The 15,171-nt window shown below is 41.3% G+C and overlaps 1 long non-coding RNA gene across 1 annotated transcript; it reads left to right on the forward strand.

Moving 5' to 3' along the window:
• Positions 1-11,800: 11,800 nt before the first annotated feature.
• On the forward strand, positions 11,801-13,344 carry LOC148315687 (uncharacterized). The gene is made up of 2 exons (XR_015840682.1): positions 11,801-12,163; positions 12,983-13,344. It is a non-coding gene; the product is annotated as an uncharacterized LOC148315687 (long non-coding RNA).
• Positions 13,345-15,171: the final 1,827 nt, after the last annotated feature.

A 15,171-nucleotide genomic window follows, 5' to 3' on the forward strand; every position in this document is an offset into this window, starting at 1 on the left:
AAAACTTTCCTTGGGACGCCTCGGTGACCCCCATTAAATCCCTGACCCTTCATAGATAAAGTTGAGGCCCAGTGCCTCTCAGGGCTGTAATTTATGTGGCAGAGAAAGGTCCAACAAGCCTTGGTAATCTTTAAAACAGTATCGTCATGGCCATGGAATGGGTTGTGTATGTTGGAACTTGTGAAGATACACTACAAGATTGTATCGACAAAGCATCTTAACGCACTACCAAATTATTATAAGCCATTTGAGCAAAACAGTGACTGCAAAAAATGACTTCATTAGCCTGGGTTACTGCAGGAACCAGGGCAAAATGAATTCATTTGCATATTTAGTCACAACAATTTGGATTTCGTGGCAGAGAACCACTTAGAGTGTGATTAAGAGCTTTCACTGTTGCTTTAAGGAATCAAAAAATTACATTCTTTTCCCACCACATTCACATTGCACGCCGGCCTAATTGTCACAGGGACACATTATACTGATAAGTTGCGGTGCATTTCAGCCCAGCGTCATTTTTTCCCCGCATCATCTAGGAGGCGCCACACGACTGTGGAGCCGTCCAAATTATCACCAAACCGCGACTTGACCTTCCTCCCGACTGGAGGAACTCAGACTTGTAACACAGACCAGGTGGGCATTCCAGACTGATAAGAAGTAAAAGTGTTTGAGAACCAAGGTCGCAGCCTGAAATCAAACTGACTTTTATGCGATGGGAGTACTAACATTGTGATACCAACGGATAAGAGATTGTTAGGATAAGCAGGAAGAGCGTAGGCGGGTGTGAGCTAATTAAAATTTGGGGTTTCCCATCTTGTATGAGTTGTATGGTTACAATGTGGACTGACAATCAAGATAAATGTTCATGCGTTCTGTCGACATTGGGCTTTAAAAACCACAACAGGAAAAGAAAAGTTGTGCATAAAGCACGTCTAAAATAGTTATTTGTGAACGCAAAATTCACTTAACAGAAAATGACACAATTACAATTGGAAACTGCCTCGCCTTTATATCGACACAGCGCAGCTAAAAGGGAAAATGAACACACCCCCACACGCACACACACGCAGAAAATCAACTTGACAATTTGATCCCACGCCAGGGAAAAAGGTACCAGTAATTGAACGCACAAATTGGGAGAACAAAGGTGCAAACATTGCTGAGGACAGGATCAGCAAATTGGCAGATGGCAAATCCTGGCTGCCTAATTCATTGATTGGAAAAGTAATAAGAGTGACACACGAGCATAACCATGTGTCAAGAGAGGGGTAGTATGATATGAAATTGTTCCCACATACAGACTTTTCAACAAAAAACTTTTTTTTAGACAGTGTTATTTGTTTGAGATGCAATATTGTTTGGTTGTAATTCATATGTTTTCAAAATGGATTAAGTTGTTTCCGACAACATATGTTGATGCTAAAACAGTTGGAAAAAGTGTTGTGTAATCAAATTGTCAGGTTCAATCACCTAAGCATTCACTGAACATAGGCTAAATGAATGGAAGGAAGACAAGAGTTGATCTTTTACTCGCGAGGAGAACGAACAGAGGTGTGCTCAGTTACATCTCCAAATTCGTTCTGGAGCACACTGCGCCGAGCCCTCTATTTTATTAGGGAAGTCCCTAACAATACAATGTATTTGCACTAAGGGATGAAGGGGGGAGCACCAGCAGGAACATGTAAACATCTCAGACACAAGAGGAAAGACAGACATCAATGGCAGTCATCCACTGATTGAAAAGGCAGATATGCCCTTTTAGTGCTCTGGTACTAAAGTCTCAGTCCTTTTGTTTCAGAGGTGTGTCTCAGCACACCTCCTTTGATGTTGCAGACGTTGATCCAGTCTTCAGGCATCCGCTTCTCTGTGAAGTCTTCTCATCCATATGGTCAAACATGGGTCACGCTGTGGAACAATTCTTTTGCAATACTAATAGAGTAAAATATGGGATAAAATACATCTTCAACCTAACACAAATTATCCTGACATTTGGAATTTCAAGAAGTGATTTGAAGTGAAAATTATGCATTTTGTGAATGATGTTGTAACAAGTGGGACAGTTGTTGCAAAATTGACTCAAAGCGTCATTGTGCATACAGTCTGCAGGACTTGTGGAACGCACTAATGGGACTGTTAAGGGCAGACTTATCAAGAATATGAGGGAAAAAAAGGAGACAATGACCAGACTGTGTTTCAATCACAGCAATGAGGATAGTGCCAGCCGAAGTTAGGACACTATCCCCTATCGACTCTCAGGTTCATCAGAACCACCAGCGACTGGCACATCAGTCCCAGTCCACATGGGAAACATGTTTTGACCAAAAAGAAAAAAAAAAAAAAAAGACGCAATTACTGGCCAGTGTGTTCTGATCCACAGAGAAATCACGTCCGTGTGGGAGACCAACTCTTCTTCAAGGTGCTGAAACGACTTCGTTGGGACAAGTGAATGCTGAGATGGCCCTCGCCAGATGATTGCAGTGACCCCGACGGCAGCAAAGGTCGCGGGGCGTGGCAGCTGGATCCACCAGTTGCAGTACAAGCTTCTCCGGTTTCCAGCTAAAGGCCGAGCAACGCGAATCCCTCGAACAGGAGCCCACCTGAGTCACAATATCGGACCACACGCACATCGGAACCGCACAACCAGCCACAGATACGAATGTTGAAGCCACAGAACAAAAAGATTAGATATTGTTTGGAAATTAATGACGTACATAAAGAATTTTAGCCTTGATTGGAGAACATTACTGCATTTACATTTTTAATAAAATGAAACAATTATTGATGTTATGACCACTACGAAGAATTTGAAAGACAATATATCGGGATAATTATGGTTTTCATTTTTGTTATGTGTAGTCTGTTCATGTTGCATTATTCTTATGACAAAGATGATTATTAACTGCATGTTTGTTGCCCAAATGTACCATTACAACCTGATTGATGTTGAGAATGACGAATTCGAACTGGACAATGACAAACTCGAACTGGACACTGAAACCTAAATAACACATGGACCCTTTTGCCCCTGCCCCCACACATGCACACACATACACCACACACGAAGATCCGGGAGGTAAAGACGGCTGTCCCCTCCTACAACGAGGCAAGGGCCTCCATCAAGTCGCCGCAGAGACAAGCTCTGCGTGGAGACAAGCTCTGCGTGGAGACAGTTTTGTTATTTTTCACTAGGTATATTGAAGTTTTTTTATGTTTTATTCCCAAGTGACCAACATACCATGAGAATCTCGTTCCACGCCGGAAGGGAGGAGGGGAATTTTGTCCCTACTGAGGGTTTTCGCCCCTCCACGGATGACCACACTGTTGTATGATTTCATTATGATGATCTGTCTTAAAGCCGTAAGGACATGATTTAAACCCACAAACGGGGGAATGTGAGATGGGATGAGGATATGTAAATAGTTTGTGTATTTCTAATCATGTTTTTATACACTATTTGTATCAGTTATAATTGCGCACACACACACAGACACTCACATTATTGCTTTAGCACACACGCGCACAACTGGAACACACGCACACACTTTAGTTTCGAATTCCTGACTGACTACTGTGGTTGATTGCTTCCTGCCTGCCTGCTAGAATTTCAGACAGACCTCCATTGTCTGCTTAGGTTGCTGATAAAAGACCGAACGGGTGGTAGAGAGTGAGAGAGAGTGCGCGAGATTGAACTGGCAAGACGCCTGCTTCACCTCCTGACTTCCTCTCCCATTCGCGAATGGTCAAAAACAAAACTCTAACTGGTTTGGTCTGGATTTATGTCACCTTCAGTCTAAAAATGGCGTCAGGACGTTTTAAACCTGACAGTTGCCTTGAGATCTCCGAGCTCGAACTGCCCTATTCCCACCTTGATCACAAGCTCCCATGAACCACTTGGACAGGGTTGCCTGTGTCCTTCTCGTTGATGTCCTTTGTGGCTCCATTCCTTTTCAGTGCTCCTAAAACAAAAAAGACAAGAAGCCAACTTAGTAAAGCTATTTAATGATTGTGAAACCTTATGGGACATGCTGAAATGTCTTCACACCACAATCCCTTAAAAAAAAAAAAAAAAAAAAATATATTACCGTATAGAACATCAGAAAAAGGCAGGTCTCGGCGCTTGTTCTTGCTACGATGTCCAAAGAGATTGTACTTCAGAGACAGAGGATTTGTCATGATGAACGCCATCATTGTTCTGACACTATCGTCCAATCCACCAATACCTGCAACCATTATAACATGGGTGTCACTCGATCCAGATAATCATCACACACTTAAAAATATTTTGGCAGTTAAACTGGGTATGATAAACGTCACAGGAAAGGAATTGTCGATTAAGTGAACAGCTTCGGTAACGCCATATACACTCAAAGGGCAAGAGCCCAACATTCTACCAAAATGATTATGATTAGGGAGGTAACGATTCACTCAAGCCCCGATTCGATTTTTGATTTTCAGTTCTCGATTTCGATTCGATATTTTAATTGTTTTAAGTTGCTGCCACGTTTGTCTCTGTGCGCTCGTGTGATGCTGCAGCGATCCACAAACAAAATATGTCTATACGTCTTGTGCATTTTGAATGGAACCAAAAAACAATACACGATGCCAAATTGTACTATTATTATGAAACTGCCTATGAGTAGTAAAAGAAATACTTGTAAAAATATTTCACATTTTTAGAGCCCCAATACATTCTTTTAAATATAGAAGGGACTGAAATCATGTGAAAATTGAGTCTTTTTCTCAGTTTCCGACTTGGGGTGAACACATTCGGCTTATCATAGTTGCAGTTGACCATCTTGAACTCTGAAGTCTTTCAACTCGGCCTTCCGAATCAGGGTTTTAGAGGTGGGGCTATTTAGTGATACAGTAGGATGGTTTGATCTCTGTAGCTCCAGAATCAGGAATGTACTGGGACTGGGGTTCCTACTTGGGTTTAGGGTACCTAATTTTATATTTCAAGAAATTAAATAATTATTTATAATTTTGAAGATAATACATTAAAATTTCATCATTTTCATACCTGCATTAGATCCTGCAGTAGACTCACAGACTCAACACGTTGGACGTACTCAAGGACCTTCTGCAGCGCCTCTCTTGGTTAGGAAGCTTTTTCTCTGTGACAATCCATGGGGAGGTGTAGATGGTACTTCGTCATCACAGGCTTCAGACTCGTCACTTGAGAAAACATCCCTGCAATGGATGCATAGACACTTGGGCATGAATGTCATTTAACAACAAAAGCTAGAACAAAAAGCTTTGCATTTAAAAGAATACATCTGTGATGGGGAAGCCAGGTTAAAGTGTTAATTTTATAATTATGTAATTAGCTGCAGGTTAGTCTAGTGAAGGTGTAATCACTTCTATTTTGGAGCATAGCTTTTGCTCTGTCCAATCATTGCCTCACCTGCTGAAACCCACATTCGGGTATTTTACAAACCAAAAACTTAAATACCTGTACAGCTCTCATTTTTAACTTATTTTCTCTAACCTTTACCCACAAAATTTGAATATTCAAAATAAAAGTACACAAAGAAGTCACAATTTTTCCACATTAGTTACTTACGTAGTTCCTCTCAAATGCAGCTCAACACTGCATTGAATTAGAGCTTGATAAGCCTACACACAAAACATACAAAGCACATTGTGGCATGATTCTGAATGAGCCAATCTAGCATTTCAACATCTGTTCAACTGTTGGAATTTTAACTATTATCTGACTCTATTAACCAACATTCATCCAACAATTATGCGCGCTCGTTTTGGACACTGCATTGAATTAGAGCTTGATAAACCCACACACAAAACATACAAAGCACATTGTGGCATGATTCTGAATGAGCCAATCTAGCATTTCAATATCTGTTCAACTTTCATCTTGAATTTCTATTATTTAAATAACAGGCAACATTCAACAGTTAATATGTTTTGCTTTACTTACCCAAATCAAACACATCACAAAAAAGCCTTAAATGAGCTAGTGGAGTAGATTGTATTAATTTGAGTGAAAGCTTAAGTCTTTTGGAGAATTTTGGAGAGAGATCGAGGGACACTGTGTTTAGCGTCGTAGGCCCAATGCTAACAATATGTAGCTCGTTGTAAAGGTCCTCATAAAAATAAATAAAACACACAACGCTTATCAGTATTATTAAAAGGGTGATTATAATGTACTTAAGTTTTCCCCAAAATAATTCGAGTACGTACGTTGTTGATATACCCTCTGTGTTCTCGTCACTTATCATTTTAGCATACTGTGTTTTAGCTAACGCACCAAGCAGTTTTCCAACACAGGCAACCTTGAAAAATTACAAAACACATTGTAAAGTAAGTCTAAAAAATGAGAGCCAGACATTTACCCAAGATTAATTAATTAATTCAATTATCGTTCGGGACTCACCGTGCTTTCAGCTCTTCTGCCGCACCTCAAAGACCGCGTAGCTTGCATTCGCTCCTTTTCTCACAGTTTGAATATGCTGCCTTCAAAAGAATCTGTAATTTTGACAACTCCAACTTGAATCTACAAAAATCAAGCAATAAGGTAGAAATAACTTCAAATATACTTTGAATAAAGATCTTTCACAGCATACAGAATTAATAAAATAACATTAATTAATAATGTTGATTTTGTTTATTAAAAAAAAAGTAACTGTGTTGACTGTTGGATGTGGCTGACAATGCTGGACCTGCCTTGTCAAATAGTTCATAGATGACAATCTTAGCTGTCTGGAATATTATAAAATGTTATCTTGTCCCTTAAGGGTTATTAAGTCACAGTTGGGGGTACATGTAAATTCACAAAATATAACGTCCAGCCTTGTTAAATTTAGCATAGATAAATACATGAATTTAATTTTAATTTTAATAAATCAATCAATCCTCTGTACTGCTTCTTGTCCTCACAAGGGTCCCCGGGAGTGCTGGAGCCTATCCCAGCTGTCTTCGGGCAGTCGACAGGGTACACCCTGAACTGGTTGCCAGTCAATCGCAGGGCACACAGAGACAAGCAACCATCCGCTCTCACACTCAGACCTTGGACCAGTGACCAATCAACCTATCATGAATGTTTTTGGAAAGTGGGAGGAAACCGGCGAAAACCCTAGCAGGCACAGGGAGAACCTTGCACTTCTGTACTGTGATGCGGACTTGCTAACCAGTCCGCCACCGTGCCGCTTGTTCTAAAGAGTCCCAGAAAATAAAAACACCCGTCCCTTAGTCAAAAGCGGAAAAAGTCCAACAACAACCCGACCATAATTTGCATTGTTCCATAAGTTAAATCAATGTCAAACCTAATAAAAGCTGACTTCTGGTCCTCAAAAATCCTACACTTATTTTAGTCCTTTCACAATCTCGCAGCATAGGCTCCATGGCCATGTCTCTATCGTTTTGGCATCCATTGAATAGTTCTACTGAGAATAGTCTTCGGGTGGTTACTATTAGCATAGCATGCATTAAATATCAAAAAGGCTACAGAACAAATTTTCAAACCCATGCCCGCTTAGCTCATCTATAACCCATACAGGACCCAGACATGGTTGACCAGCTCTAACCTATGCCCACTTATCCCACACATAACCCAAACAGGACCGATAAATGGTGACCACTTCTAACCCATGCCCACTTAGCCCACACATAACCCAAATAGGACCCAGACATGGTTGACCAGCTCTAACCCATGCCCACTTGGCCCATATACAGCCCATATGAGACCCTCACATGGTTGACCAGTTCTAACCCATGCCCACTTAGCCCACACATAACCCAAATAGGACCTATAAATGGTTTCAGTAGTAGATTCAGTAGTTTTTATCATTACAGCATTTTCCCCTCTGTATAATGGACAGACATTAGGAGTGTTTCCTTACACTTAGATACGTTTATACTGTGTATATTTGCATGCTTTTTATGAATGTCTGCTGCTAATGTTATACATTAACGGCTACATTACGCCGCCGACTCTGTGTGAGCTATATCTTTGCTGCTGTAACACCTCAAATTTCCCCATTGTGGGACTAATAAAGGACATCTTTATCTTTATCTTTACCAGTTCTAACCCATGCCCACTTAGCCCATACACAACCCGTATTGCACCCACAACATTTGCCCAGTTTAAGCCCATGCCCACCAATCCCAGATGGCGCCCACATGGAACCCTGTACCATTGCCCACTTCTAGCCCATTCCCACTTGGTACCCAGGAATCCCGCATTTACCCCATTTGGGGCCCAGTTGGACATGTTGGCTGGGTACAGTACTTTTATTCTTGCAGTATTTTTATCATTGCAGTATTTTCAATCATTCAGTATTTTTTTTTATCATTGCAGCGTTTTTATTTATTTCCCCTCTGAACCATAGACAGGCATTAGGAGTGTTTCCTTACACTTGTATATGTTGTGGGCTGTAAGTGTGTATATACATGGGGATCTGTGTATATACGTATATACTGTGTATATTTGCATGCTTTTTATGAATGCCTGCTGCCAATGTTATACATTAACGGCTACATTACGTCGGTGCCACTGTGTGATGTATATCTTTGCTGCTGTAACACTGCAAATGTCCCCGTTATGGGACAATTAAAAGACATCTTTATCTTTAGAAATTGAAGATTCACTTGCGAGGCCATTTTCAACACGGACCTTTCAAGAGAAGCTATATCGTCCAACACTCGGTCAGTGCTGTCTAAGTGCTTTTCTGTATATTGTTTGTCCACCCGTGGTGTCATAAATTATGGTATTATGAGGGGGATTTATTCAAGTAGGACGAAGTAGGACTTCATTGAAGGCCCAGGTGTGAAATGCATGGCCCTCCACTGGTTCAAATAATATCTAAAACTAAATTACCAGTTACATGTGCAATTTCAATATTCAACAATTATCTCAACAAAAAAGGACAATCTGAATTTTTTTTAAATGCACAATAAAACAGAAAAGCCATTTCCGGGTATTTTACAATTCAGTCTTCATTGGGGAAAAAACATTCAACAATTTGCTTTTCTTATTTAATACATAGTTCAGCACAGCAGGTGGCGGACAAGCACCTTAAAATGTCATTCGCCTACACAAGGAAGAAGAACATGCCCGAGGCGCTCCCGTGTCCTCGTCTTTCGGTCAACCTGAGAATAATGTTCTTGAGGATTAAAGTTTATAAATGTAAGTATGATGTGATTTTTTATTTTATTTTATGTTGTTGAACAGTGTTTTTGTTTATTTTATAATTTCGTCATTAAAATGCTGTGGCGGTTGGAGAGTCAGCTTCGTGTTAGGGCGTGTTAAAGATCCCGATACCCACACTACACCCTCATTGAAGTATATACGAGTAAAATTATTCGAGCGCGCAGCCAAAGTATATTGTCCACAATTATTTGCGGACTTAACCAAAATCCCATTGAACTGGCGATGTTCGGTGGAATTCTTGTGCCCATGCTGAAAAAAATTCTCTTCAAATGTACATATCGAATTATGACATTATGATAAACAGTTGCATGTGTGCAATTTCGGTCACTCTTTTAAAGTCACCTACGTGTTTTGTCCGAGTGCAGCTAGCGTACTTAGCGACCTTGTGTGCATGCGCCGCAGATTGTGAGAGCGCCTCAAATAGTATAAATGAAGCTATAGCTTGTTCCGGTGGGTCCCAAGCCAGGGTTTTTTCCTAACTACCACATTACTTAAGTTTTAATATCACTCTCAACGTCACGTCAAAATTGTTACAAATAAATACATAATGATAACGTGCCGCCAAGCTCGATGACATAGGAGGCGGAAGTTGGTGTCGTCACACGCATTGTCCCAATTTTGCAATTGGAACCTGTGCTCTGCAACACCCCATGTACACGTCAACGAGGAACGTATGGTGTAGAGTGTTTATTGCGATTGGGCCATTCTTTGTCACGGTCTTCTCTCTGACAAATTGGCATATTTAGCAGCCAAAATATAATGAGCCGTTGCTGTGATAGTAGTTGCAGCCCAAGGTTATTTTAGTAAACGAAAATGAACTCAAAACTTGAATAGAAAAAAATAAAATTCGATAATGAAAAAAATACAGTGAACCCTCGGTTATCGCGGTTAATGGGGACCGAGACCACCCGCGAAAACTGAAAATCTGCGAAGTAGCGGCGCACCTTCAAAAATGCTTAAAAAAAAAAGTGCGAAGTAGTGGTGCACCTTCAAAAATGTTTAAAAAAAAAAAAGTAATAAATATATATATATATATATATATATACACGGGTAGAGAGAGAGAGAGTGAAATTCATGCTATAACAAAAAAAAAAAAATTATTATTAAAACTTATTATTTTTTTATTCCCCAGCCATTATTTTTGTATTTATTCAATTACTTCTTTTTGTATTTTTTTAATTGCTTCGACCTTTACCTGCTGGTACGCCGTCCGGTGTGCCCTGTGAAATGAAAGGTGGCATTCTTCATTTATTTTTTTTATTCATTTATTCATTCATAACTGACAGCCTCGCGCTCCGCTCGTGCTCGGGCGGAAGAGGTGCTCCTCTTCGGCTTAATTGTCATGCACGCCGGACCTGCTCCCCCGAAGCGTGTCTCCGTTCGATTGAACTCGGTTTCATTTCGCCCCGCCCGTGCCCGGGGAAGGTGCTCCTATTCGGCTTAACTGTGACACACGCCCGCCCTCCTCCCCCGGAGCTTCCATTCGGTTAAACTTAAGGGCCGCTTGGCACCGCCCGTGCCCGGGGAAGGTGCTTCTCTTCGGCTTAACTGTGACGCGAGCATGCCCTCCTCCTCCGGAGCTTCCATTCGGTTAAACTTAGGGGCCGCTTGACACCGCCCGTGCCCGGGGAAGGTGCTCCTCTTCGGCTTAACTGCCACGCACGCCGGCCGGCCTCCTCCGGAGCTCTCGTACGCTCCCGAACAGAGCGAAATGTCGCCCCGCTAGTGCCCGGGCGGAAGTTGTTCCTCTTCGGCTTAACTGCCACGCACGCTGGCCGGAGCTCTGGTACGGTCCGAACCGCGCGAAACGTCGCCCCAAATCGTGCCCGGGGGAACGTGCTCTTCTTCGTCCACTCTCCTCTTCGCCCACGCTCTTCTTCGGCGCATGCCGGCCGTCTAACAGCTCCAGCGCCCCGTCGTGCCGCTCGGCGAAACTACAATGCCCCCGAATATTTTTTAGACCCGCGAAGCACTGAACCCGCGAAAGGTGAACCGCGAAGTAGCGAGGGTTCACTGTAAAATGAAAATGCTCTTTCAAAAATTAAAACTATCTAAAACTAGTGATGGCAAAATGAAGCCCCATAAAGCAGCCAAGCCCTGCAGGGAAATACTTCACACACGAATGGGCTTCGAGATGCTTCATTTTTCTTGACTACGCCATCCCGTGGACAGAAAAATGTATAACATGCTTGGTGCATGCAATAAAATGGTGAGCTGTAAATCATGCTCTGCTTACCAAACAATATGTATTTGAAGAGTGATTTTAATTGTTCTGTTTTACTTTGTCTTCTCACTTCTCCAATATTCAGACAGCTCCGCCAAGACCAACGTTTCACCCCCACACTGATATAAAATGGACCCAACCGTTTGGGTCTCTTTCCAAATTTGGTACCAAAGCCTCCCCCACAGTGCGGCAGCTATCTTGAATTGGCCCGTTCCCAGAGAGTTTTACTTCATTCAGTATCATTCAGTATTATTCAAAATCTTTCAGTGTCATTCCAAATCATTCAATGTCATTCACGATCTTTCCACATGCTTCCACCTTCCATCGTTCAGTGTCATTCCACATTCTCTTTGATATATAACATAACATAATGTAACCCAGTAGAGAAAACACCATTTTATTTTGAAAAAACATTTATTGTGTTAAGAGGAAGTGTATATCTCTCGTCTACTTGATTTCCTGTTTGGAGTGTCATTCATCTGATTATGACTTTCTGATTCGTCAAAGTCAAGTTGTCCCGCCTTCTCGAGATGCTATCTCGAGATTAGCTGTGTATATCGTTCTTTTACGCCTGGACACCCTACTGAAAGGTTGCGTGACGATATCTAATGCTAATGTGCCGTTCGGTGAGTGAAATACTTATTGAAGTTGATATAAATGTGACCAATAATAAAATGTTAATTGGGAAATGTTTTATCTCAAGTGTGGATACCAGTGAGAACTGAGGGTCTGTGACAATTCGACCGTGTTCGTACTTGAACGTCGTATTGGTGAGTCGCCATGCACTTGCTATGGACTGTCGTAAAAACGTTTATGTGAGGCTAACGCTAAGCTAACGTTAAGCTAATGCTAATCGCGAGTGGAAATGTACTGCTTGTTTACTAATACTAATATTCCCTTTATTAGTCCCACAATGGGGAAATTCGAGATTCGAACCCAGGCCTCCTGGGGAGACTGGGTCCTGAACGCGGCGCCTTAGACCACTCGGCCATCCTGGCAGCCAAAAAATTCGAGATTCAAACCCAGGCCTCCTGGGGAGACTGGGTCCGGAACGCGGCGCCTTAGACCACTCGGCCATCCTGGCAGCCACGAGATTCGAACCCAGGCCTCCTGGGGAGACTGGGTCCGGAACGCGGCGCCTTAGACCACTCGGCCATCCTGGCAGCCAAGTGAAAGAGTTGATTTTACTTGTTTTAAGGTCTTTCTAAAGCAAGGTTTATGTTGACAAACAAATGTATAACTGCTCATTTTGATGTAATATGTGTTAAAAGTGAAATGTTGAATTGACTCAGTTATGTTTGTTATACAATTATTTCTTTATTGAAGTGATTGATATGTAAACCATAAAACATGGTTATTGAGAAATTGGACATATTGAGAAATGTGTTTATTGTTAGCTCATGAGTTCATTTCATGTGTTACAATGACAATTTGGAAAACATGCATGTAAATTAATAACTGTTATAAATGTGATATTTAGATGCAGTATTTATGATAATTGAAAACTATAGAGCTATAGCGACTGATGATACTGGAAACTGATAATAGACTTATTAGCTGCATACAATAATTTCATTATTGTTATGCAGGCTGGGTTTTTTGTCTTGGCATTAAACCAAGATCCGAAACTGAATGGATTCTCCTTTGATGGAGATGGCGAGCCTGAGCCCAGAACCACATCTGCGATAAAGGAACCACAGTCTTCACCAACTTCTTTGTGAACATCACGTGGTAACACACCTAATTACCACCACGACAAGACTTTTTTCCCCAAGACTACCGGAAAGAACATTGACTGACTTAAACAAAATATTACTGAGCTCAGTAGGACTTTGGGATTATTATTTCTAATTTTTGGGATTTGTGATTTATTTTATGTATATGATGCCGGCTGTGAATTTGTAAATAATTGTTTTGTTTTCCATGTTAATACAGTTATTGTTGTTGCTCATTTCTGCCTCCAGCTATTTCATTCACACACCTATCAATTATCACTATTGTAGCCTTCGAGAATCTAGAGTCTGGTCCAATTTATTAAATATCAAACTAACACTATCTTTAAGTAATCGGGGGTTACATAACAACCGGTTCCGGCGCCGCGCGAGTGGCTGCCTGTTTACAGCAGCGTGGCTCACTATTGAGCCTTTTCTCTATATCTTTGCTGCTGTAACACCTCAAATTTCCCCATTGTGGGACTAATAAAGGACATCTTATCTTATCTTATCTTAATAACATAATCCTGGGTCAGCAGACACCTAATTAATGTGTTAATACATGATACATTTTTATATAAGCAACACTTATGATTGTAACGTATTTTTAATTCTTTCTAGGCGGGAACTGTCCGAACAAAAAATTCATGCAATTTGTAATTAGACACTTTGTCATACAAAAAGTCACTCAGGGCAAGAGAAAAAAAATTGTCACTTGCCCAAGTTGGGCAAGTAATTTGGCCACTCGGGCAAGGCAAATTTTAGTGGCACTTGCCCTATGGGGAAGCAGTTTTTAAAGTTAACTTCAAACCCTGTGATGGTGTCTTGTGACCAGTCTTTATCAGCTGATGTTCCATGAAGGCGTGCCTTACCTGTCACAAGAATGAAGGCAAGTCACGCCCCCCGCTGTCCGTTCACTCCGCCAAGATGCTGCTCCAGGTGGTAGAGAGGATGAAGTCTCCCTTGTCTCTGTTCATGGTTTTTATGCCTCGCTTGCAGATCTCAATTGCTTCTTTGATCCAGCGCTGTAGTTTGTTCTCTCCGGTGCGGATGACCCTGCCCTTCTCCCAGTCCATGATGTGCTTTTCCCTTTTGCAGTGGTCAGTGATTGCTGATTTGTAATGTTCATGTTGTGCTTGTTCTTTTACTGCTCTGATTTTTTAATTTTTTTGACAGGTAAGTCACACCCTCATGGAACATCAGCTGATAAAGACGGGTCTCAAGACACCATCATGCGACACTCTGAAGAAGGCGAAAGACTCGCCGAAACATGTCAGGTAAAAAATTAACCTAAAACATAATTGTCTGCTTTTAATGAATCAGTCAAATATCAATAATAAGAAGACAAAATGAACCTAATACAAATAAATGAATGCTTAATAACTCCCCTGCACATGCTCCTAAAAATCCAAACCTTCACCTGTAAATAAAACGTCCCGACCTGAAGACATCTTAATGTTATTATTTTGTTATACACACAGTGCCGCCAAGTGGAATCAAAAATTTGTTTTTATTTTAATTTTCACGTACTGCACGGTGCCCTTTTGACGAATCCGACTGAAAATTAGTCAGAAAAGACTCACTTACTCTCTGCCGAATTTTGTGACGTTTTGGCAAAAGGCGTGGCTATTACGGTGCTGAAAAGTCCGATTGTACTCTGTGGCAACAAAAGCTCCGGCAACATTACTCAGATGATACTATCTTCTCGAAGTTGTACACATTTGAGGATACTTCAGCCCTGAAGACATCCACCAACTTATTTTTCATCGTAGTAGTAGCGCCACCAACTGGTAAAAGCTAATACAAGTTATTTTTTTGGATGTTTTTCTCCGTGCAACTCAACAAGGTCGCCCTCATATATGCTCGGATGACTGTTTCGGCCATGAGGATGTCACAATACGAAATTCATCCTTTTTCGTGAAAAGTTGTGGGAGTGGCATTGCACTGTTCGGCAATAAAACAACGCTGATTATGAGGTTCTAAATATGAACGACAACTCGTGAAACTTTACACACACATCAGGCAGCGCAAATTTATCAATATTTTATACGTTAGTTGTGCAGCTT

The sequence above is a fragment of the Idiotropiscis lumnitzeri genome, unplaced genomic scaffold, assembly GCF_059441095.1.
Source record: "Idiotropiscis lumnitzeri isolate Australia: NSW breed Sydney's pygmy pipehorse unplaced genomic scaffold, RoL_Ilum_1.0 HiC_scaffold_59, whole genome shotgun sequence".
NCBI classification, from domain to species: Eukaryota; Metazoa; Chordata; class Actinopteri; order Syngnathiformes; family Syngnathidae; genus Idiotropiscis; species Idiotropiscis lumnitzeri.